This window comes from Heptranchias perlo, chromosome 14 (assembly GCF_035084215.1).
Source record: "Heptranchias perlo isolate sHepPer1 chromosome 14, sHepPer1.hap1, whole genome shotgun sequence".
Classification (NCBI taxonomy): Eukaryota; Metazoa; Chordata; class Chondrichthyes; order Hexanchiformes; family Hexanchidae; genus Heptranchias; species Heptranchias perlo.
The window spans coordinates 67,033,818-67,059,341 of record NC_090338.1 but is presented as its reverse complement, the minus strand read 5'-3'; the positions used below and the strand labels follow the sequence as shown (position 1 = coordinate 67,059,341).

The 25,524-nt window shown below is 42.2% G+C and overlaps 1 long non-coding RNA gene across 1 annotated transcript in view; it reads right to left on the bottom strand.

The window, feature by feature from the left end:
- The window catches only part of LOC137332189 (uncharacterized), a 28,338-nt gene extending 5,302 nt beyond the window's left edge, over positions 1-23,036 (bottom strand). Inside the window, exon 1 of the long non-coding RNA XR_010965616.1 lies at positions 22,948-23,036. This is a non-coding gene — a long non-coding RNA (uncharacterized lncRNA). The remainder of the gene's footprint in view (positions 1-22,947) is intronic.
- Positions 23,037-25,524: the final 2,488 nt, after the last annotated feature.

Here is a 25,524-nt window from a genome sequence, read left to right as displayed (position 1 = left end):
CGGCGAGCTGCATCAGGACGCTTGTTTAGGGTGGGACGCTCACCAGTTCTATTTAAATCGAGCCCGGACCTCAAAATGGCTCCAACCTCTTCGCTGCCGGAACGGGTGGGTGGCCAGTGTGCTCAACTGGTCCGCCACCCAAAAGCTAAGATTGACCCCCTTGTTTCCTTCATCGTTTATAATCAGTGCCTGTTATCTATTCATTAATGTAATCTCTTGGGTAGCTATGCAGGATGCCTATCTTTCTTACTAGTTTCATCGACCTTAATCCATCCACTATTCCTATTTCCTTGGCTTCCTTCAGCGCTCATCTCCGAAGCTTGGTAATCCAGTCCTCGATTGTCCTGATCGTTAGCTCTGATCTCTGATGTGAAAGTTGGGATGCTATGATGAATCTATGCAAAACCTCAGTAAGAGCACAGTTAAAGTACTGTGTGCATTTTTGGGCTCCACACTATAGGAAGGACGTTGAGGCCATTCAGCCCCTCAAGTGTGTTCCGCCATTCAATTAGATCATGGCTGATCTGTTCTCAACCCCATTTACCCACCTTTGCTCCATACCCTTACCTAACAAAATTCTAATTGAATTCAATCTTGAAAGCTTCAATTGACCCAGCATCCACAGCCTTTTGGGCGAGAAAATTCCTGATTTCTACTACCCTGTGTGTGAAGAAATGCTTCCTGAATTCACTCCTGAATGGCTTGGCTGTAATTTTAAGACTGTGCCCCCTTGTTCTGGATTCCCCCACCAGAGGAAATAGTTTCTCTTTATCTACCCTATCAAATCCTTTTATCATTTTAAACACCCCGAGACTTCTATACTCAAGGGAATGCAAGCCTGGTCTATATAACCCGGCCTCGTAATTTAACCCTTTTAGCCCTGGTATTATTCTGGTGAATCTGTGCTGCACCCCGTCCAAGGCCAATATAACATTCCTGAGGTTCAGTGCCCAAAACTAAATGTAGTACTCCAGATGGGATCTGACCAAGGCTCTGTACAACTGAAGCATCACTTCCTCCCCTTTATATTCCAGCCCCTTGAGATCAAGGCCAACATTCTATTAGCATTTTTGATTCCTTTTTGTACCAGTACACTAGCTTTTAGTGATGTGTGTACATGGACACCCAAATCTCTTTGCTCCTCCACAGTTCTTAGTTTCTCACCATTTAGAAAAAGCTCTGATTTGTATTTCTTCAATCCAAAGTGGATGATCTCATTCTTCCCCACATTGAACTATATTTGTCACTGTTTTGCCTACTCACTTTATCTATCTATTTCCCATTGTAACTTCCTGCTTCCATCTGTACTACTGACTGTGCCTCCCAACTTACTATCATCTGCAATAGAGCAGATTCACTAGGATGCTGCCTGATATGAGGAAATACAAATACAAAGAAAGACTTGAAAGATTGGAGCTGTTTTCATTAGAACAGAAGAGATTAAAGGGTGATGTGATAAATGGTATTTAAAATTATGAAGGGATGGGACAGAGTACATAGAAACAGACTGTTTCCAGTGGTTGAGGGATCTAGAATGAGGGGACATAGATCCAAGATTAAATGCAAGAGATTTAGGACAGAGAGCAGGAAACACTTTTAAAAAAAATATTAGACTGAGGGTTGTGAGGGTGTGGTATCCACGATAGGGGTTAGTGACTGAAGCAGAAACTCCATCAACATTTAATACGTTCAATAGGTGGTTGAAGAAAAAGGAGAATAAAGTGATATGGGAACAAGACGGGCACACGGGATTAGGACAACTGCTCATGTGGAGAACATAAGAACATAGAGAGTTAACACCAACACGACTGGTTGGGCTGAATGTCCTGTCCTGCTTTGTTGTTATAATTTCTGCGTAATTCAATGCCGTTGTTGATGTCCGAGCACACAAGCTTGGTGCAGGAATAGGGAATCAGATGAGCAGTGCAGCTATACATTTACCTGTAATTTTGTACCTTGTTAAGCCATTTGGTTGGGAATGCAGCACCTTTAATAATGCACAAGTTACCAGTCAAAAATTTAAATGAGTACTTAGAACACATCAGAATAATACCCACTGGCTAGCCGATCAGATCAGTCCAGTTTCTAAATCTACCTAAGTAATGAAAGTCAGAGATTTGGGATGTTAAATTTTGCATTCCTATCTGTTGCATTCCTCAATGCTTCACAGCTCTTCCCTTTTAGATCGCTGATTCTCTTCATTTACATAAGCTCGAGGTTTTAACTTGATTGAGTTGTACAGGAAAGTGTCAATGCTGACAACCTTGATGGAAAATGGTATTGATGCACCACTATGCTAATGTGACCATTTGCACACTATCCAGCTCTGCTTACTTAGTGCTAGAACAAGTGATGACTTTCTTTCTTTGGGGGATTTTGAGTATTTCAGCTAACTGGCAAGAATCCAGAGGAGAAAAAAAAAGTCAAATGTTACAGCTGTAAAAGAGAAATCATTATGGCACCAATTACCTTTTCAAGGCTCAGTTCTTAAAGGTTTTTTGTTGAATATGAATTGGCGTTGTTGGGGGAGGGAGTTAAAGAGAGGAGCGGAGTCCACTCCAACAGAAAAAAAGCCTCAACCACTAAACATGTGTTTAATTTTCACATTGACGGTCTAATCTGAACAAGATGAATTTGAGATCCATCCCTTGCTGAGATCAGGATGCAGCTGAAAATAGGAGGTCAACTGCACCTGAAGTTGTGCAAGCATGGGGGAATGTGCAGAGGAGGCCCAAGCGAAAAAGAAAGGAAGGAAAAGCTTTTAAACATGGATCCTGCAATTCCAGCGAGGGAGGCCATTCGATTATGAGCGGCTTCACGGAGTAGCAAGTTGAAAAGTGACTCCCGCCGCCGAAGGCAAAATGTGGCCGGCAGCCATTGCTCGAGTAAATAGGGTATACCACGGAACAAAGCATGCCCCACCAGAATGGGATGGTAGTGAAAGGGTCAAAGAGAAAGGGGCAAAACTCATCAGATGCTGACATATAGTCAGAGGAGGTCCATGCAAGGCACACTCGAACACCAGAGGAGCAATCAGTGAAGATGATCAACAACCAGCAACGGTCAATACTAACACGAGTGTAACATCCCTGGATGCAGCATCACTGTGGAGAACATAACTTGACAACCCTTAAGGGGTCTATATTACAATATGCCACTAGACAGGTCAAGGAATCAAAGCAAATTTTTTAGGATCTCTCAATTATACATTCATAGAATGCTCCATTTTTATTATATCCAGAGAACAGGATGGAAGAGACACTCAGCTAATTCAGTTAATGTCATGTCAATTAATACATTTGAATAGAAGAGGCAGATGAATATCAGGTTAAGAACAGGATCAAGGACTATAAGCAGAAGTACAAAATTGAATACTTGTTGAAATATGAAGGCCCCTGAGTGCAGGGATGATGAAAATATCATGCCAAGGAAGACAACTGGACAAAAATAGGGTTAACAGAGAATCTAAGATTTGCTCAATGTACCTTTGAGAAGCAGGTAGAAACTTTGCAGAACCTTTGAGATTGAATGGGTCTGGAGTAGTCCCTGGTAGGGGCTGCAGAAGGGCTGAATGGCCTTTTGTTGTCCCATGCTTTCTTACATTATATTTTTGCCAACTTCATTTGGTAAGTTACAATTCAAGCCTTCAAACTATATCCTCCATTACCTGAAAACCAATCCTGAATCTCAAAGTAATCAACCATAAAACCAAGCAGACATCACCAACAGCCAACCATGTATACAGGCCCCGATAGAGTTAAAATATACAATCAATGAATAGACATTAGACTGGGAGCAACTATATTTTTTTTGAATAGGTGCATATAAAAACTAGGATGTAATGTTCAAATTCTATCAAACTAAAAAAGAGAATTACAGCTCTTAAGTAGAATGCACCTGCTAAATGGAAACATCAAAGTTTATATAGAAATGTGAAATCTGTAGAATATATACCACAGATTTGTTTTTATTAATCTAAATAAGGAAGGAGTAAAATGGGATGGGAGAAGGGGTGCAACTGCCAGTGGAGTCTCAAGGCCCGGGGCACGGTACGTATAAGTGGGCCAAACACAGACCAACAGCGACATCCACCCTCAGCTTTTAGTCCTTTAGTGACCAATTTTGGCCAGACCCAAAACTGCAAGCAGAGACCACCAAACTCTGGCATCTTGGGTATTGTATCTTTGACCAAAATGAGCCACTTTTTCTAGATGGAAACCTCTATAACTTCTGCTGCCCTGGATCCAGAGTTGGAATTATCGGGGATGTCCAGTTTTGAGGAATGGTCTTCCTGGAAAATAGGAGACCATGTAGGAAACATCTAGTCTTACTGGCGATTCTGGACTTTGTATTCAAGAACACAAGTCTATACGTGAAGGAAAATAAAGAAAGAAATTGGATTTATAAAGCACCTTCCATGATCTCAAGGACATCCCAAAGCACTTCACAGCCAATGAAATACTTCTGAAATATGGTCACTGTTGTAATGTAGGAAACGTGGCAGCCAACTTGAAAGGAAAAAAAAAATCTGCAGGACTATGGAGAAAGGGCGGGGGAGTGGGACTAGCTGGATTGCTCTTGCATAGAGCCGGTGTGGACTCGATGGGCCGAATGGCCTCCTTCTGTGCTGTAACCTTTTTATGATCCTATGATTATAATTAGCACATAGCAAGGTCCCACAGACAACAATGAGATAATGACCAGATAATCAGTTTTAGTGATGTTGGCCGAGGAATAACTATTGAGGGAGAACTCCCCTTCTCTTCTTCAAATAGTGCCATGGGATCTTTTACGTCCACCTGAGAGGGCAGACTAGGTCTCAGTTTAACCTTTCATCCAAAAGGCAGGATGGAAATACTTCATAAATGGAGAATGGATGTGATCTGAACGAAGCACATGTTAACAATCAATTATATTGCAAATGACACAAAACTTGGAAGGGTAATAAACAGAGATGAGGATAGTGATAGACTTCAAGAGGATATGGACAGGCTGGTGGCATGGGCGGATACGTCGCAGATGAAATTTAACGCAGAAAAATAAGAAGTGATACATTTCGGTAGGAAGAATGAGGAGAGGCAATATAAACTAGAGGGCACAACTCTAAAAGGGGTACAGGAACAGAGAGATCTCGGGGTATATGTGCACAAGTCGTTGAAGGTGGCAGGGCAGGTTGAGAAAGCAGTTAAAAAAGCATACAGGATCCTGGGCTTTATAAATAGAGGCATAGAGTACAAAAGTATGGAAGTCATGATGAACCTTTATAAAACACTGGTTCGGCCACAACTGGAGTATTGTGTCCAGTTCTGGGCACCACACTTTAGGAAAGACGTGAAGATCTAAGAGAGGGTGCAGAAAAGATTTACTAGAATGATTCCAGGGATGAGGGGCTTTAGTTACGTGGATAGACTGGAAAAGCTGGGGTTGTTCTCTTTGGAACAGAGAAGGTTGAGAGGAGATTTGATAGAGGTTTTCAAAATCATGAAGGGTCTGGACAGAGTAGGTAGAGAGAAACTGTTCCCATTGGCGGAAGAGTCAGAAACCAGAGGACATAGATTTAAGGTGATTGGCAAAAGAACCAAAGGTGACATGAGGAAAAACTCTTTTACACAGCGAGTGGTTGTGATCTGGAATGTACTGCCCGAGGGGGTGGTGGAGGCAGATTCAATCACGGCCTTCAAAGGGGAATTGGATTAGTACTTGAAAGCAAAAAAATTTGCAGGGCTACGGGGAAAGGGTGGGGGAGTGGGACTCGCTGGATTGCTCTTGCATCGAGCCAGTGCGGACTCGAGGGGCCGATGGCCACCTTCCATGCTGTAACCTTTCTATGATTCCATGATTCTATATTAGAGTGAACACATCCAGTTGACAGCATCCAGGACGCCACCCAGGACAAAGCAGTCCACTTGATTGGCAAAACATTCACTCCCTCCACCACCGGCACACCGTGGCCACAGTGTGTACTATCTACAGGATGTACGGCATCACCTCACCAAGGCTTCTTTGGCAGCACTTCCCAAACTCACGACTTCCACTATCTAGAAGGACAAGGGCAGCAGATGCATGGGAACACCATTACTTCCAAGTCACACACCATCCTGACTTGAACATATATCGCCATCCCTTCATCGTCGCTGGACCAAAGTCCTGGAACTCCCTACCTAACAGCACTGTGGGAGAACCTTCACCACACGGACTACAGCGGTTCAAGAAGGCGGCTCATCACCACCTTCTCAAGGGCAACTAGGGATGGGCAATAAATGCTGGCCTCGCCAGCGACGCCCACATCCCGAGAATTAACATAGTGGATAGTGGATAGTACTTTCATTGACTGTGATTTGGGGAAAACAATATAAACGGCTGTTCTCCATACAAGTGCATCACTTATCTGTGCGAGACAGAAAGATACCAGTTCCTTCACCTATACTGAACTGAAAGGAACCTCTCGCACCGAATTAAGTTACAGCTGGAATAGCATGGCAAGCAGGTGGGCCTCAGTAGGAAGGCGCCATCAGTCTCGGTAATGATCACGTGTTGCCGAGTGAGTAATGGAACTTCCCTTTAATCTTCGGGACAGCAGTTTGAACCCATCCTTGACCGATAGGATGACAATCCCCATTTGTGAGTTGAAGACTTGTAAATGATTTTAGCTAATCTCGCTCCAACTCCTAGGGGTTGAAATTGTGCCGTACATTACTGGCAACGAGTGCAGTAACAGGGTTGAAATTGTGCCGTACATTACTGGCAACGAGTGCAGTAACAGGGTTGAAATTGTGCCGTACATTACTGGCAACGAGTGCAGTAACAGGGTTGAAATTGTGCCGTACATTACTGGCAACGAGTGCAGTAACAGGGTTGAAATTGTGCCGTACATTACTGGCAACGAGTGCAGTAACAGGGTTGAAATTGTGCCGTACATTACTGGCAACGAGTGCAGTAACAGGGTTGCATGAAATTCTGTTCTCCGCTATTTTAAAGTGCTAACCCGTTTAAAATAAATAGGTTAACACGTTAATTAAAATAGCAAAGGAATTTCAGATGACCACGCTAACACATGCATTACTAATATCCCACAGCATGATTTCATGGGCACAAGTCCCGAACACAAAATTGCTTATGATGCAGTATTACTTATTCAGAGGGACCACAGGGCTGGTTGGTGGAAATGTTCCATTAGTACAATGTTCTTTAAGGATAGGGTTAAGATGCATAGTTGGGATGCTGTAAAGTAAGCTTTATCCTGCATCTAATTCAAACTATAACCATCCTGGGAGTGCCTGATGCTAACTTGAGTGCAACAGTGGAAAAATAATCCATTCATCAGCATAAAAATTCTCACCTTAATGAGAACAATTTTTTTTAAACAAAACATTTTATGGTCGTGTTCGTTCAGGCAATGCCTGTGAATCACCTGCCTCACAGAAGGTTTGACGTGGTCTGTTGTCTCTTGGGTAGCCCTTGTTATTCTCTCCCCGTGATACCGTAGAAAGAAAGGTTACAGCACGGAACGAGGCCATCCGGCCCATCGAGTTCGCGCCGGCTCTATGCAAGAGCAATCCAGTTAGTCCCACTCCCTCGCCCTATCCCCCTCTGATATCCTTCTCTGGTTAAAACTGCAAGATCCTTGATTGTCGGAGTTTCAATCGGTTCCTTTGCTGTTCAGTCTTGCTATCTGCTAGTTAGTAGATATTTGACTGTAGCGGTGTTTAGTAGAACACTGCAAGTGTATTTGGCATCTTATAAATTCTTGAGATGTCAACAGGTGGTACATTTTTCATGATTAGGCATTTACCCTCCCGGTCCACTATTTAAACATCTGGAAATTATTGTCCCTGATATTAGTGGATGAGTACTTAACTCATTCTTCTGCCCAATACAGAGTATTAATAATACTGAATTTTTGTTAGTTATTACTATAATTTGTCGTGTGACACGACAGGTCATAACCCATTATACGGAGGAATATGATATAAGCACTCATCCACTAAAATCACCAAAAGCATTTCCTGGTCTTTTGGCAACCAGTTAGTGTTTCCATTGCAAAGTCACAAGAGGACAGTAAAATGGAGTTTACTATACATCAGGTAATATTCACGAGATCTTTATTTTTTTCAGGCTTTGTGTCTGCTGTTTTCACCATTGAGAACATTAATTACGAAATGGCACAAAACTGGCCTGGTGCGACCTTAAAGATGCATTCAATTTTCATTAAGTTACTTCGTTTACACAATATCACACACCAGGAATTTCCTCGAAGCTGCTCCTGCCCTGCTGCCATTAACTTCTCTGGAAACCCCACTTACATGAGGGAACAGGGTCTCCGCCACACTTCCAGCGAAGTTACAGCAGCAGGACGAGAGCAGCTCCAAGGAAATTCCCAGCCATAAACTGCCCTCCCCCTTAATGTAACATCTACAAGGCACAATTTGGATATCTAGCGATATTGTGCTTTCTATGGCATAAAAAGCAGCTCTTCAGTCCAATTGCTCAATGCCACTTATTTAATTGATTTATTTCATAATATTTTTACCATTATGGCTTTGTCTGTATACTCATGAAATAAATAGGAAGTCCATCAGTGACTTACTGGATATAATTATTTCATGGATGGTGACATGGTGGTAGATTCACTACTGCACTAATCATTCAGGCCCATCTGCTGCGCTAGTGCATCATCAAACGTAGAATCATCGAAAGTTACGGCTCAGAAGGAGGCCATTCGGCCCATCGTGTCCGTACCGTAGTTGCCAGACTATTACCAGAATATAGAGGTACAAACAAATGTTGCATACGAACATCAAAAACAGTAAAACAGTCATGCGAAGCCTTTCAGAATCAAGCTACCAGCTTATAGATAGTTGCAATATCCGGGGGATCTGCAACTGGCTTTTCGTTACTGATTTTTCTTTTCACACCACTTTTAATTGCCTTAAACAGTGCCCAATTCCAAGTTATATCCTGACTTTTTACAAAGAACTCATCTGCGTAACCTCCTCGTTTAAGTCACCCTTGTTGACGTCTATGACTAGTGTGATTTACTTTCACAGATGAAGAAGCCCAGTGTGAAGCAGTAATCACTTGTTTTCTGATTAACTATGGACAGATGTTCCCGTAAAGTAGGAGGTTTTTTTTAATATAAACTGGTTAAGTATTTGCATGCACTATATTCAAATGATAATGAAGAACAGACACTTAGAAGGCTGGGTGATGCAGTGTGTTCGTGCACCGCTCCTTTCAATTCTGGGAACTCAATTTGAATCTAGCCAAGACAGAAGGGTTTCTTCTCTCCAGCAGCTGTTAACGGTTCCTAAGTGAGATGAGTTTGGACAGCGTTAATCCAGTTCTCAGTAGACACAGATCTGCAATACAAAACCACCCTTGGCACTAATTTAACAATCGCATGTCAAGGAGCCACAAGCATGGTGCAAGGAATGAAAATGTCATGCTTACATTAATATTCTATAAACTTCCTTATGTCTATATTAAATTCAGCATATTAATCACAATTTATTCAATGCGCATGCGCAGGATGGACTGTTTGCTAGAAATTAAATACATTATTCAAAATGGTCATATTCTCTCAGCTTCAGGGGACTAGTGGCCAGTATTGTAGGGTAGATTTACAAGGTCCTTTGGTTTGCTCCCTTGGCTGTTAAACTAAGGCAATCCTACCATGTTTATGGGATTTTGGGTTAAGTTTGTGTCTTTTCTCTTGATCTGAGTGCTCTGGTCCATTTTGAATTGATGGCAAACGTGCATCTACTTGCCGTTATCCCACTGAACTTTCTTTTGCCATGCTTCATGTGCTGTACTGTTTAACCCATGGTTAGTTCCCTAGTGTTAAGGCTGCATCTATGAAAACCCTTTAAGCAGTTCACATTTTTTGTTGGGTGAAAACAAAAATCACTGATAAACCTCACTGAACATGGGCATCATTGCTAATCAACCAAGCAATGTTGATATCAGTTTAGCAAAATTCAACACAGGTCAACAAATTAATGTCATGTAATTCACATGGGTAAGAGCCCCCATGTGTCAAACTATTTTAGCAGAAACTAATTGGACATGTGTGTCCCCTATGCATATACCCATTATTACATTATCTGCTAGAATGATTCAACACAATACAGTATTTAACAAAACAACAGCCAGGACTTTACAAACTCTGGAAACCAAGGCTACTTAGGCAGCAACTGAACAGCAATTACATGTAGTTACCTTCTGCTACTTCACCAATGAAGCTTCGCAACCAACATTACATAGGACACCCTGGGGTCACTATCTAAATGCAAGACTTTCTTTCTTTGCAATGAAATTTAAGCTATTTAAAATTTGCACCATTACATCTTAGCAACTGGAAATGATCTGCGTTAAGGAATGGAACCTCACTTCGGTTGTCATCAAGTGTAGAGAAACGACAGGCAAAAACCATCAAGGATGCGTAAGCCATGTCTCAAAGAGCAGCAGTTTTTTAATTTTTATTTTAGCAAAACAATTTATTAAACGAATGTGGAGCATATTTCTCGTCACTGTTTAATGTTGGAAAAGAAAAGTCGGTGCAAGCATAAAGCAGGCACCCACCCAGGGAATTGTGCACTTGATAAGCTGATTACCTGCATCCACCAGGCATTAAACGGCCTGGGTTACATTGTCCAAAAGGCACAAAGAATTTCAACGTTCAACCGGATGCCAAGGACTGCAGAAAGCACTTCAAGGACATCAGAAAGGTGGAAAGGGTGAAGGAGGCCAATACTATAAGGACAAGAATGCAACCGTGCCAGCAAAAACAAAACTGCCTCAAAGGAAAGCAGTCAGATTTGTCCTTGTTATAAAGAGAAGTAAACAACTGCAAACTCCTTGGATTTTTAAAAAAATATATTATGGGTACTCTTAATGCAACGCTGTGCCTCTGCATCACCTGTAGTCCTCAGCAGAACTCTGGGCTTAAATTCTCAGCCTGCCCATCAGCAGGGTGGTGACAGCTGCGATTCAGTGCCATTCCCCATTTTTTTTAAACCTTCTAGCAACAGAAAATAAGAGGATGCCGTTGGGAGGCTGGGTTATCCCAGCATTTATAGTGAAAGTAACGGTATTTCCCATTGTTCCATCATGCAGCGTGTTTGAACATTTCCAAGGCTGACTCTTGAGCAAGACGTTGCTTGAGAACGTGTCCCTCAAAATGTTCCAAATGTTATACTGCGTGTTCTCAGTGACTTGGTGCTTCAACATGGACAACCACAAAGTAGTGGTTCATGAGTTTCTGGCCACAGTTCCTCCACATCTGGAGTTCCCTATCTCAACCGTGTTGTTGTGGGGAAGCTCCAAGCGGAGGCTCGGCACCTTCCTCACGAGTTGGCAGGAAATCGGAGTGCAAGTTGTCAGTGTACTCTCATACAACTCCTTGAAGATGGTTCAGAAAAGTATTGGTGGACTTTCAGACAGCTCACTCACCCACTTGACCACAGTTGGTACATGCCCAAAGAAGCTGAGAAGGGAAACTAAAATAATTATGAATTATTAACTCTATAAACATTTTAACCAAATTTCATTCACTCTAGGTCATCTAAATGATGTCACAGGTAGACCTTGTGCAGAGTAGACTGTGGGCTGGCCAATGATAATAGCCATTGATTCTTGGAATATTGCACTATGCTTCTTGGCTCAGTCTTCCAAACAGAAAACCAGTTGGCCTGCTATTGGAATGATAGTTGAATCATGAATGAAATAGATCACATTGCTGTCCTGCACAATGAGATCAGCATTGCCAGACAGTTCCGTGAAGTACAATCTGCTGGTTTGGTGCCACGGACCAATGTTTTCTTAGTGTCTCACTTCTAGCTGTGGCTTTCCAAGCTTTTCTGAAGCACCCTGCTATGTGCCATCAACACCGAACAAATAACAGGTAAAATTTGGTATGAAACTGTCCACTAAAAACTCTTGATGATTCACAATTTAAGGCGATTGAAAGAGCATGTTAGTAGCTGCAGTAAAAACAGTGAAGAACACAAAGGATTACACTGGTATCACTTGACGTGATTCTTGCCCAATATAGTTGAAGGCCGTATTCTGAATCGACAACCCACTTCCAGCAGAGAAAGAAATCTTTCAGGAGCTGATTACATGCTGCCACCCTTCAAGCTAGGGGCGCAGCATGGGCACAGAACCAGTGATTAAACTGAACGGGCGAAAATCACAGGCGCATGCCACAATTTCCATCGATGCTCTCCCCGCAGGAAGCGCAGTATCAACCCTCCAGTCTGCTCTGGAACAAGCCACCAAGCACAACACAAATTAATGTCCCAAAAGGTGAGGGAAATAGATAGCAACAGTGATTAAAGTGGAATTTGTTGAAGCGAACTCACCCCACTCCCACCCAGCTATTTGCATACCTTTAACTTTGCTCTTACAATACTTGGCTCCCATAACACATCCCTCCCCCTCAGTCCAGCAACTCCATCTAGTATAGAGTTTCCTCCATCAAAATAAATGCTCTTCAGTGTAAAAGTTTCTCCCCGGAATAGATTTGACCTAGTCTTAAGATCAACCCTAGCTGCAAGTGTAAGACAACCCTAGCCCTCAGCCCAACCCCAAACTCCACCTTAAACTAAGACCAACTTTCCCAATCCTAACCCAGAAAGATTTGTCAGCAACAAGGTCACTGGGAAAGACAAGGTGGAGGTGGGTAGAAACAAAGACATTAGGAGTAGCAAAGCCGGAGGCAGCAGTGACAAGCAGAGACTCGATAAAAGGTTAAAATGTAAACTTCTCTGTAGCAAGTAATGGGCAGCTTCAGAAGGATATAGTAGTTAGTCTGAAGAACCAGGAACAAAGTAGATGTAAAAACATTTTCCAATCTCTCGAGATCCAACAGCCAAATGGAAAGAGCCAAGTTTGGAACTCTCGAGAACTGGCAAGCACCTAGTGATTTAAATGTCTGGGTTTGGGGCCTGATTTGACCTTCAACCTTTGGAAGCAAGCAATCATCAACCAGCCCTTTTACAAAATGTAATAATGGACATCTGCTGACCAGCTGGGCGAATGCAGTCCCATGGGTGGGTCACTGAATGATCACTCAATCGACCGGCCTTCTATTAGACTGCGTATTAGACAGTAACAGTGTTGCAAATCCTTGACCATATATCAGACAATATCATTTGGACCGCAAGTTATTGGTCGGCTGAAAGTGGGAAGAGCTCCAGGCTATTTTAATATCAGCCCAGATAGGAGCACATTGGATGTTCAGCAAATAGAAGGTCATTAGCTACACTGGATAAGGTCATGATCAAGCTCAGCTGTGATTCTCCTCAATTCTCAATGGCAGAACATCCTTCCAACACTCACGAATGAGGAATGGGTAGGAATTAGGGGGGAGGATCAGAATTCAGGAAACCATGCTCCAGCACAAGTCAACGCCTACAGAGGGAGAGGAAACTTTGAGAAGCAGTAGATAGCTCTAGCCAATGTAATTTGGTAAGGTCGACCTATAGACCACAAAGTTTAAAGAGGATGATTTTAAAAAAAACATTTGTTCAAAATACCACCCTGATATGGAATACAGCACACAAGATCATTCGACCCATCGTGCCTGTGCCAGCTCTTTTGAAAGAACTCTCCAAGTAGTCCCACTCTCCTGCTGTTTCCCCATAGCCCTGCAAATTTTTCCTTTTCAAATATACATCCAATTCCCTTTCCAAAGTTACACCGAATCTTCTTCCACCACCCTTTCAGGTCATGTCAGCTTACAAGACAGCCATAAGGTACAGTAAAGGAGATGCTCTTTTCGGTCAATGCGTTTAGGTACACCGTCAAATAACTGGATTTCTGCATCACAACAAATCTGTGCTATACCTGACCCGATAGTACTTACTACCGCCTCTGAGATTGTAGAGGCATAATTTTAAATGACATTTCCTAACTATTATCTTAGCTTGGCATTTAAAATAAAATGTAAACACTTCAAAAAAACTGATGCAAGTCCAAATTATCGAAAAAAAAATTCGTAAAAATGTTTTCCACAGAGAGTTAAAATATAGAGAGTGCGTATGTGTGTGTATGTATATACGTGTGTGTGAATTACAATGAAATTTGCAATGGAAAACAGATGCTCTTCGGTTGAGGACATGCAGGTGATGACAGGAGTTGCATTGGTAATAGGTACATGCTGTAAGTCTGGAGCAGCTGGTTCTACTTCCAGCAGCAACATCTATATATCAGTCTTTCCCGACCATAAGCTGTACCCTTCCCTCTGGGACAATTTTATGTTCTGCCAGGTACAGTAATTGGCTATAGCTGCGGCTGCCTACAAATTTTTATAGTACAGCTATTATTTTAATGTTGGAACCGCAGAAGTCCTGGGAGATTACATCAGTTAGGCCCCATAATCTCATAAAATTAAGCAAATTGCATAGCCAAAAATCACAGCAGATCATTGTGTATGATTCACGAGGTTATGCTCAACAACAAGAGGTACGAGTTGAGTGCCCTAATGTTCCGTCGTGCAGCTGATCTCCACAAGGTTCCAGAATGTACTTGCTTTCTGACAACCAAAGACAAACAGGAAGAGGTTCCAGATGGGAAGTGTTCCTTTATCGCAATACAGTGCAGGGCATTCAGCCACGGGCAACATGCATTAGCCACGTTGGTTGGATATTTGCAGTGGTTATTAAACTCAGTTAGCAGAGGAGCCTACAAATAGAGGCCAAGTTAATTTTCTTACTCTTTCCCCCAATTTTCCACCACTCATTTTCTGAAGGTGGTGACCCACAGATCACAGACACTGACAACTCTCCAGTATCTTATCCAAATATTCTTCATCCATGCGCCTGGGTGGCGATTGTTGGTAAGGTTATTGGGGGTATCAAAGCTAAGCACAATCCTATCCTCACCCAATTTCCACACCACATGTACTTTCCATCAAGGAAAGAGCTGGCAACGTGAAGGGGCAGAGGGAACTCCAGATAGAACAACCACTGATGGTACATAGGAGGGAGCAGTGAACAAGGAGTAATTCCATATTTTTTTTATTCATTTATGGGATGTGGGCGTTGCTGGCATGGCCAGCATTTATTGCCCATCCCGAATTGCTCTCGAGAAGGTGGTGGTGAGCCGCCTTCTTGAACCGCTGCAGTCCGTGTGGTGAAGGTTCTCCCACAGTACTGTTAGGAAGGGAGTTCCAGGATTTTGACTCAGCAACGATGAAGGAACGGCGATATATTTCCGAGTCTGGATGGTGTGTGACTTGGAGGGGAACGTGCAGGTGGTGTTGTTCCCATGTTCCTGCTGCTCTTGTCCTAGGTGGTAGAGGTTGCAGGTTTGGGAGGTGCTGTCGAAGAAGCCTTGGCGAGTTGCTGCAGTGCATCCTGTGGATGGTACACACTGCAGCCATTGTGCGCTGGTGGTGAAGGGAGTGAATGTTTAGGGTGGTGGATGGGGTGCCAATCAAGCAGGCTGCTTTGTCCTGGATGGTGTCGAGCTTCTTGAGTGTTGTTGGAGCTGCACTCATCCAGGCAAGTGGAGAGTGTTCCATCACACTCCTGACTTGTGCTTTGTAGATGGTGGAAAGGCTTTGGGGAGTGAAGAGGTGAGTCACTTGCCACAGAATACCCAGCCTCTGACCTGCTCTTGTAGCCACAGTATTAATGTGGCTGGTCCAGTTGAATTTCCGGTCAATGGTGACCCCCAGGATGTTGATGGTGGGGGTTTCGGCAATGATAATGCCGTTGAATGTCAAGGGGAGGTGGTTAGACTCTCTCTTGTTGGAGATGGTCATTGCCTTCACTTGTCTGGTGTGAATATTACTTTCCACTTATCAGCCCAAGCCTAGATGTTGTCCAGATCTTGCTATATACGGGCTCGGACTGCTTCATTATCTGAGGGATTACGAATGGAACTGAACACTGTGCAATCATCAGCGAACATCCCCATTTCTGACCTTAAGATGGAGGGAAGGTCATTGATGAAGCAGCTGAAGATGGTTGGGCCTAGGACACTGCCCTGAGGAACTCCTGCCGCGATGTTCCGGGGCTGAGATGATTGGCCTCCAACAACCACAACCATCTTCCATTGTGCTCGGTATGACTCCAGCAACTGGAGAGTTTTCCCCCTGATTCCCATTGACTTCGAGGGCTGCTTGATGCCACACTCGGTCAAATGCTGCCTTGATGTCAAGGGAAGTCACTCTCACCTCACCTCTGGAATTCAGCTCTTTTGTCCATGTTTGGACCAAGGCTGTAATGAGGTCTGGAGCTGAGTGGTCCTGGCAGAACCAAATCTGAGCATTGGTGAGCAGGTTATTGGTGATTAAGTGCCGCTTGATAGCACTGTCGACGACACCTTCCATCACTTTGCTGATGATTGAGAGTAGACTGATGGGGCGGTAATTGGCCGGATTGGATTTGGGGATATCAAAGGAGAAGAGGATGCAAGCAAGGTTGCATGGCTGGAGGGGATTGCTGAAGAGGGCAAGAAAAAACTCAATAACATTACAGACCAGAGTTTTGCATCGCACTGAGGACATTTTCATTGTTCCAACAGGATTAAAACCAGAGTGTTTGGTCCTCTATGACCATATTTATCCTACAATCATCTTCCATCTTGTAAAGATTTAACTTTCACCTACAAAACTTTGATCTTTTAATCCCAGATTCATCAGTAACAGGTCTATCAGCTCCAATTGCAACTACGAGGATTTGTAGTACAAGTTAAAACAGGCCACCATAGCTGTGGTTTGCTCTCCTTTGCATTTGCTACTGATTGGATCCATCTCTTCAGTGACCAGCTCAAGGTAATACCTAAAACAAAATGCTGGAAACACTCAGCAGGTCAACTGAGTTTTGACAAAGGGCCTGAGCCCGGAATATCAACTTGTCCATTATCTGCACAGATGCTGCCTGAGCTGAAGAGAGTTGAACCATTTTGCGTTTTTGTTTCAAGTCTCCAGCATCTGCAGTATTTTGTTTTGTGTTCAAGGTGAAACCTACATAAATCTAGCACTGACCAACTGGCATCGGGACCACCTGAGCTGGGTCCAAGTCACCTATTGATAACACCTTGAAAGGAATACCAAGCTTTACCTATATTATCAAGCCAATTGGGAGGCACCTGAAACAGAAAGATACCACCTTGGAATGACATCCCAAATTAGTCAGTCAGAGATCGAGACTTCATCTGGGCTCAGGCCAGGCTGATTTAATGCTACAGAGTGCCATATCCTAATATTGCAAGAGCTTCAGAGTTCAAAAAAAAACTATATGCCACCCAGTGAATCTGTTCACAGCTCTGGTTTAATAAAGGTGCTTTGCAGCATTAGTCAAATGTGGAAAAACTTTGGTGAATGGACAATATCAGGAGTACAAAAGAACAATTAAATTTATGTCCATGCCAAGTGCGAATATGAAGAGACTCAGGCATTGACCTTCCAGAGTACACGTTTGAGATCAACTTCAAGGTTCCCAATCAGTCTCCCTTTCAAGGTGGGGTGCCCACATTGTGCATGTTATTCCAAATGTGGTAGTTACATCAAGCTAAATAACCTGTTCTGAAATATAATGCAGTGACCTTGAGATAGAGCCTTAGTCTTGATAATAGTTTCACATTGAGTGGATAATTTGAATTGTCGCATTAATTTTCCTTTTCCACCTTTGCCAACCAATTGGGGGTGATTTTAACCCCCAAGAACAGGTGGGTTGGTGGTGGGTGGGAGTTGAAAATAGATGGTTTTTTTGGGTCGCAAACGCAAAATTTTCGGACTTTGTGTTCCCAGTGGGAAACCTGTACTTTTACGCGCTCACATTAAACCCAGATGTGAAGCCGGGTTGCGGTTGTGACCCAAAAATACAACTATTTTCTACTCCCATCTGCCCTTTACCCACCCATTCTTGGGGGTTAAAATCACCCCCGAGGTGTCTGGATATTGGGCTGGAAATTGCTTGTAAAATAACGGTGAGCCTCCATTATTAATGGGCAAATCAAAGAGCAAGTTCCGGCGACCGAACATGCGCAGTCAAATGCGGAAATCCGAAACTTGCTCTTCCTGATTCACTGGTGATCTGAAAGCTTTGTGTTAAAGAGACCTTGCCAACTGCAATCAATGGACCAGTGCCAACTTGCTCTCCTGCCCAGCTGGATACTAACTAATCTCATCGCAAAAAAGGTACGCTGAGTTTTTTTAGGTCTAAACTAACTGGTAAGTATTAATGACTGCCAAACAACCTCTCTGGCATTGAAAATTAACTTTTAAAAATGTGGAGTCTCATTACTCCTGATTTTAATAGTTTTTGGACATTTAAAAACAAATTAAAATCAAAAAATATTTTTTTTTACTTTTTCTTTGTCTCTTTTATCTTAGTGTTTTACTGTTACCCTCTCTTTACTTCACTATCTCTATCTCATGTTTAGTACATTTACTAACCTTAACCACTTCCTGATTTTTAGTCTGTGCAGTTTGTCAATGAATTTCACTTCCTGGTTCTCACAGCGTGGCTTGCTTCAAGCTGATTGGTTGAGGGGACATAGTGATCTTTCCCCCGCTCACACAGCCCGGGAAAGAACGCTGCTGTTTTGTTAAACTCACATTTCAAGGAAGTTGTTGCCAAAAAGAACGCAGTAGCAGCGTGTGAATTTAAATCTAATGAGCAGTGAGCACTGTTGGTTCACCGCTCGGAGCAAATTATGGGCCATTATCTTGAAGATTTAGAAGGGCATCCAACATAGTAATACTGTAGACAGTTCAGTTCCATTAATCGGCCTTTCATTCTCCACCACACTCGAATAATGTTGCACTGTATTTCTGTGATCCTGCTCTCAATATTTAATACACAAACCAAATTATAGAATAGTGGTAAATGATGTTCAATTCACAATCAGTTCACCTCCAGGGATACCCAACAATCAAGTCTATCAAGAACAAGAATGAAGTCCCATCATCACCCCACCCCCAACCACACTATTCCCAGTCCATTGCTGGGCCCTTACATGATTCCCACATGCAAGTGCTGTTTCCAAGCTGAGGGGAGGGATGGAGACTAACATTGTCTATCCTGCTAGCCTATAATTCCTCTTCTAGTTGGCCAAGCATAAAACTCTATTGGTGGACCGACTAATTCTCCTGTTACTCGTGGGTGCACAGCACACAATAAAATCTAATTTGGCACACATTGGTCGCCTGACTCAAACGACAAAGGTGGCTCGTGTGGGAACTGGAAATAGCACACTGGCGGAATAGGCGATAGTCTCCTGTGGTTGGGGCTGAGGCAGAGTGCATAGGACTTTACACTGCAGCTGGTTGTCCTGTACCTCATCTGAGAATGAGCTTGATGCTGACAATCAAAAGAAAGAGAAAAGTTTAAATTGCTTCAGGGCAGAATTAGCTGAGTGCAGGAAACAAGTCTTCTGCCCACTCTCCGCAGCTGGGAATGGCGGGGGGGGAGGGGCCCAAGGGGCCCAAAGAGAAAGCCGGAGTGAAAAGAGAATAAGGCAAACAAAAATTATAGTTAAATATTTGAAGAGAATCGCAGTTTCCCTTCAAAAATACTTGGACCTGCAAGGTGTTGAGGTTGGCAGCCAGATAACATGAAACAGCCCTGGCTTTCTAGTTGAGGGATATTGATGGTGAATGATATCGGGAGGGATGCCAAGGATTGAAAATCAAGGAAAAATTATAACAAAACAAAATAAAAACCTGCCAGTTCACCCAGGAGCACTGTATTTATAATACCTTGTCGCATTGAAATGTGCCATGGAGCTTCGTGTAAATAATTACTTTTGAACTGTTGCAAAGGCAAACGTCTTTTTGCCCAATGCCTGTTGCACTGGAAGTTATTTACACTCTGGCCATTTCTTATTTGCACCACAATACACAGAAGTTACAACACGGAAACCGACCATTTGACCCAACTACTCTGTGTTGGCATTTACTCTGCACTAATTGTTCTAATCACATTTACCCACCATGTTCCCACATTCCCTTTGTCTTTGTCCACCTATCGAATCCAAGATTGAATGTTGACAGTTTCTGCCTCAACAACTAACTCTGCAAATTAATTCCACAGCCTCACAACTCTGTGTAAAGAAGCTGCTCCTGTCCTCAGTTCCAAATCTCTTCCATGTAATCTTGTTATCTGTGGCCCCTTGTTCTTGAACCCCTCAATCACTGGGAAATGCAGTTTTCAGGAGATGCTCATTTTGACTGTTAAGTGGGGTGTTTGACCTGCTGGGGAAAGCCTCAAGGAAGTTGGCTTCCAATTAGGGAACATCAAGGCAGTGAGGCCTTCGGCAACTCTGTAATTTGTTCATATACTGTTCCAGCACAATGTGCTCTAATAACCTGATTTACATCAAATGTCAGACATGTAGTCTTAGAACAAGTTTACATATTTTATGAAATTAGTTAGAAATGCTTTTATATGTTAAATCTTAGAACTATCACTATGTCTAAGAAATAACTAGCTCCATTGGACCTACCAGTTTTCAGCTCACATGCATGGCAGGAGTAGCATTATTATTGAACACCAAAACTACAAAAAAAAATTAGTTAAAAAAATAAGTAGACTTTAGCTCTGCTTGCCTTGCCAATCTCCCTCACATTCTCTTTTTAACGTTTTAAACCTTAATTTAATTTTTTCTACAAAATTTACCTTTTTCAATACTGCATTTCTCTACAGTGGAATCTAGTTATTGTGACAGATTTGGGAGAGGTTCTCTAATAAACACCATAACTGGATACATTGCTAAATCTGAAGGTGGCAATTGAGAAGCACTGACTGGAATTTCACTTTTCCGCATTTCTTTAAAATTAACCTTTAACGTTCACTCAGCCACCTTAGTTTAAAAGCAGTGGCTCTTGAGTCACACAAAGCTCATTTTGCAGAGTACCGGCAATTTTAGTCACGCATCAGCTGTTTATCGACGGACTGCTTAGGCTGCCAGGACTGTTAACAAAAAGCAAAGAACAATGTTGCCACCTTTAACCAACTCGTGATCAGTAGAACTGATGGAAAATACACAGCCTTAATCCAAACGAGTCTCGGTAAACAGAATTTGCTGCCAATAACAATCGCGACGAGTAGACATCTCTGCACATCAAGTTTTGAGTGCATCTGTCGCACTTCGAAATGTCAAAAAGGCATTGAAGAACAAAAAACCCAGTCATTTCATGCGGAGGTCAATTACAGGTTAATTTCTGCTGGCAAGGGAAGTTTTCAGATTGACCTGGAGCAGAAAATTTACAAGCAAACTTCCCTCACTCACAGCAATTAATCTGTAATTGACCTGTGGATGATATCAGCAAAGGAGCTTTATGACCTTCGAGGAATAAGACAGATCAAACCTTAGCAGCAAAATAATACGTTGTGCATTACATGGTATAAAACAAGGCATTGCCTGAATTACAGTTAGTAGCAACACGAGATATCCACTAAACTCTACCTCCCTTCTTGCTTCTTCTTGGCTTCTACAGTCCATTTTGTAATTGGGATCAAATTGGAAAAAAGAAAGCACGCCCCAAGCCCCAAAGTCTTGTTTGTTTTAATTCATTGAAAGTAAAGATCGGCAAGGTCAACCTCTAATTTGGTTTTGTGAAGGAGAAAGGAATAGAAGGATATGCTGATAGGGTTAGATGAAGTAAGGTGGGAAGAGCCTCGTGCGGAGCATAAATGCCGGCATGGCGTAAGTAAACTCATCCATGGCATGCCAAGAGTTAAGTTAACATCTCTTGTGAGTGCTGATGGAAACCTATGAATTAGGGAGTGTGGGTATTTTTTTATCATTACCTTATATCCGTTTCAGTACATGTCTAGTAGTGAAAAAACACACACTGGTGTAGGAATAGATTCGACCCCCAAACTCCCCGGTCCATTTATCATCTGACATACTATACAATAGGCACCTCCAACTCCTCAAAAACCAAGGTGCATACAAGTCAGGAAGCTTAGAATTTAATTTTGCATTTGATTTTTATTTGATAATAGTGAGTCATTAAACAGATGGTAAAATTGATTTTAAAGGTCAAAACATTATGCCAACATAGCAACAATTTGATAAATTAATTTCAATTTGGGAACATACAGCTCTGCCTGAAATGGAATGTTCTTGCCCTCTACTGATCATACCTACACCCTACGCATTAACAGTGTGATCCAGCCAGGATCAGCTGCTCTTTCCTAGTTAATTCAGAGTTGATTTGATAACACAAGCAGAGTTTCTGTTTCATCCTCTATCCAATATAGAGAAAAACACACACAGAGCTACCACACTGCACACTAGCAAAATTAGCAATCAAAGCATTAGTCCCCAATCACACATAAGCAGGTTAGACATTCACAAGGAAGTGGACTCATCAACTAAGCATGGCAATTAAAACAACACTCATAAAATACTGAGACATTAATTAAGTTGGGTCCCCAAAGCCCAGGCAACTTGTCAGAACTTAGTTCTTTTGAAGTTAGAAGGAGCAGTTTAATTTGTGTGCTGCTTCGCAATTATAAAGTTTTACCTGCTGCGTGGCTGCATGTTTTATTAGAGCTCAGAGCTTTGTAAAACTTACAGCAGTTAATTAGGTTATTACCAAGGCAAATCATTTGCAAAATTTATGCAATTCTTCCTTAAGTAACCCTGTCCATTTTAATACATGGTAGAGTAGAGGTATAAATAAGAGGCCTCATTTTGTTTTGTTATGGGTTATTCTTTCTTAAATTTTGCTGAAAATGTAACTTGCAAGAGTAATAACTATTTCAATTCATCTCTGGGGCTTTATAAACTTAATTAGAACAATAACTCGTAATGATGTTACAGTTGCATGTTAGATTACCTTTAATTATACAAGAGATGCAATAATTATCCTAATTAACAATAGACTGGTTCAGAACCATCCTTTCAGCATTCATAACCACTAATCTGAGTTCAATATCAGTACCCCTGCAGCAGCAACTAGATACAATTGATGAAAAGTACCTTATGAATTGGTGAATTTCTGACAAGCAGAATTGGTCTTGCAGAGCCCGGGTGCCAGATCTTGTTAGCTAGCTGTCCTTTCACTTTTGGGGCCTAGGTAGGAAATTAGTTCATTAAAACCACTCCACAGTGAGCAAGAATAGCCAAGTGCAGCTGCCCAACAACTGGGATTTATATAAAGCCTTTAACATAGACAAACACCCCAAATTGCATAATAAATAAACAAAACAGAAGCTGAGCCAAAGTAGGAGACTCTTTGGAGAGTGACCAAAAGCTTGGTTGAACAGATGGATTTTAAGAAGGGGCTTCAAAGGAGGGCAAGGAGAGAGAGAGGATTTACAGTGGAAGTTCCAAAGCGTGCAACCCAAGTGGCTGAAGGCATGACGGTAGATGGTGGGATGAAGGGAGAGAGGATGCACAAGGGGACAAAGTTAGAGGAATGGATAGTTCAGAGAGTGATAGAGAACGTTACAGAGATAGAGAGTAGCAAGGGCATGGGGGGATTTAATCCCAAGTATGAAAATTTAAAATTTGAGACGTTGGAGTACCAAAAGCCAATCTATGTCGGCAAGGACAGGACTGATAGGCAACCAGGGCAGGAAACAGGCAGCAGAGTTTTGGAAGAGCTGACGTTTAGCTAAGATGGGAGTGGGAGGCTGGCCAGAAGAGCTTTTAAACAGTTGAATCTGGAGGTGATAACGTGTGAATAAGGGTTTCAGCACATGGGCTGAGGGAGGGGAATTAATATGTGGCTTGAGTAAATGTTCCTCAACATATCTAACAAAGTTTCAGTAAGTGCAATGGGTTCTACAACCCAGATAACAACTTACAGCTGTTAAACACTTAATAGAAATTAGATGTTCTCAGCAAAAAAGAAAACACTAACTATAAATTTCACATAAATGAATAACTTTACATAGAATTATACACAATGTACAGCACAGAAACAGGCCACTCGGTCCAACTGGTCTATGCTGGTGTTCATGCTCCACATATGCCTCCTCCCACCCCTCTTCATCTAACTCTATCAACATATCCTTCTATTCCTTTCTCCCTCATGTGTTTATCTAGCTTCCCCTTAAATGCATCTATACTATTCGCCTCAACTACTCCATGTGGTAGTAAGTACCACATTCTAACCACTCTCTGGGTAAAGAAGTTTCTCCTGAATTCCCTATTGAATTTATTAGTGACTATCTTATATTTATGGCCCCTTGTTTTGGTCTTCCCCCACAAGTAGAGGCTTGTACCTCCGACAACACTGCAGCCGCTCACTGTTGTGCAGAAATGTCAGTCTAGATCAGCTTCTGAAGCAGGGTTTAAACCCAAAACCTTTTGACTTCAAGGCAGAAGTGCTGCTAACTGACAATTTGTCATCCCAATCCAATCTATGTTGTTTAAATGTTACAAAGAAATTGGCTATTTGCCAGCTAGTCGATTTGCTAGGCAGAGCGGGGGGCTGGGAGGACGTGGATGAAAAACAACTCGATATTGTAATGGAGGACACTGCAAATAGCAAGGGCTACATAACCGAAAGGTCATTTGTTTTTTTTTTATTCTCAGGATGTGGCCATTGCTGGCAAATAATTGCCCATCCCCAGTTGCTCTAAGGTGGTGGTGGGCCTTCTTTTTGAACTGCGGTGAATTAGTGATCTGATTCAAGGGTAACTTGAGAGGCCAGTTCAGAGGGCGATTAAGAGTCAACCACATTAGTGTGGGACTGGAGTCACATTCAGACCAGGTCGGGTAGGGATGATAGGTTTCTCTTCCCTAAAAAGACATTAGTGAACTAGTTGGGTTTTTAATGACAATCAGACAGCTTCATGACCAGTTTACTGATTCACACTTTCAAACTACCATGGTGGGATTCAATCTCATGTTCTCTAGATTATTAGAGCAGTAACATAACCACTACACTACCATACCACTGTAGTCTGGAAATACTGACAGAAGTAGAAATACTTAATTTCCTCACAGCAAATCCCTCTCACCTTTATTTATTTAACAGATACATTAACTGGTTTAAATAAATTTTAAGTTGGTAGTGCCTTTGTTGAAGTATCAGAGGTGAATTTTGATAAGTGTGTTAAGTCTTCATATGATAACACTGCCAACAGTCATTTTTAAACCTATGTTGCATTACAAGGCAAATCTCTGATCTATGCCTGACTCATGCAAAGCAAAGTCATGCAATGCAGAAATCTGGTGCAATGAGGAGGAAACTATTCACACCAACCCTGGCACTGCCAGCCCTCACCACGAACAAAAAGAGTTATTTTGCAGATCTCAAGGCATACCAGTGATGAATAGAGAAGGTTAAGGGGAGATTTAATAGAGGTGTTCAAAATTATGAGGGGTTTTAATAGAGTAAATAAGGAGAAACTATTTCCACTAGCAGGAGGGTCGGTAACCAGAGGACACAGGTTTAAAATAATTGGCAAAAAGCCAGGGGGAGATGAGGAGAATTTTTTTTTACGCAGCGAGTTGTTATGATCTTGAATGCATTGCCTGAAAGGGTGGTGGAAGCAGATTCAATAATAACTTTCAAAAGGAATTGGATAAATACTTAAAAAGGAA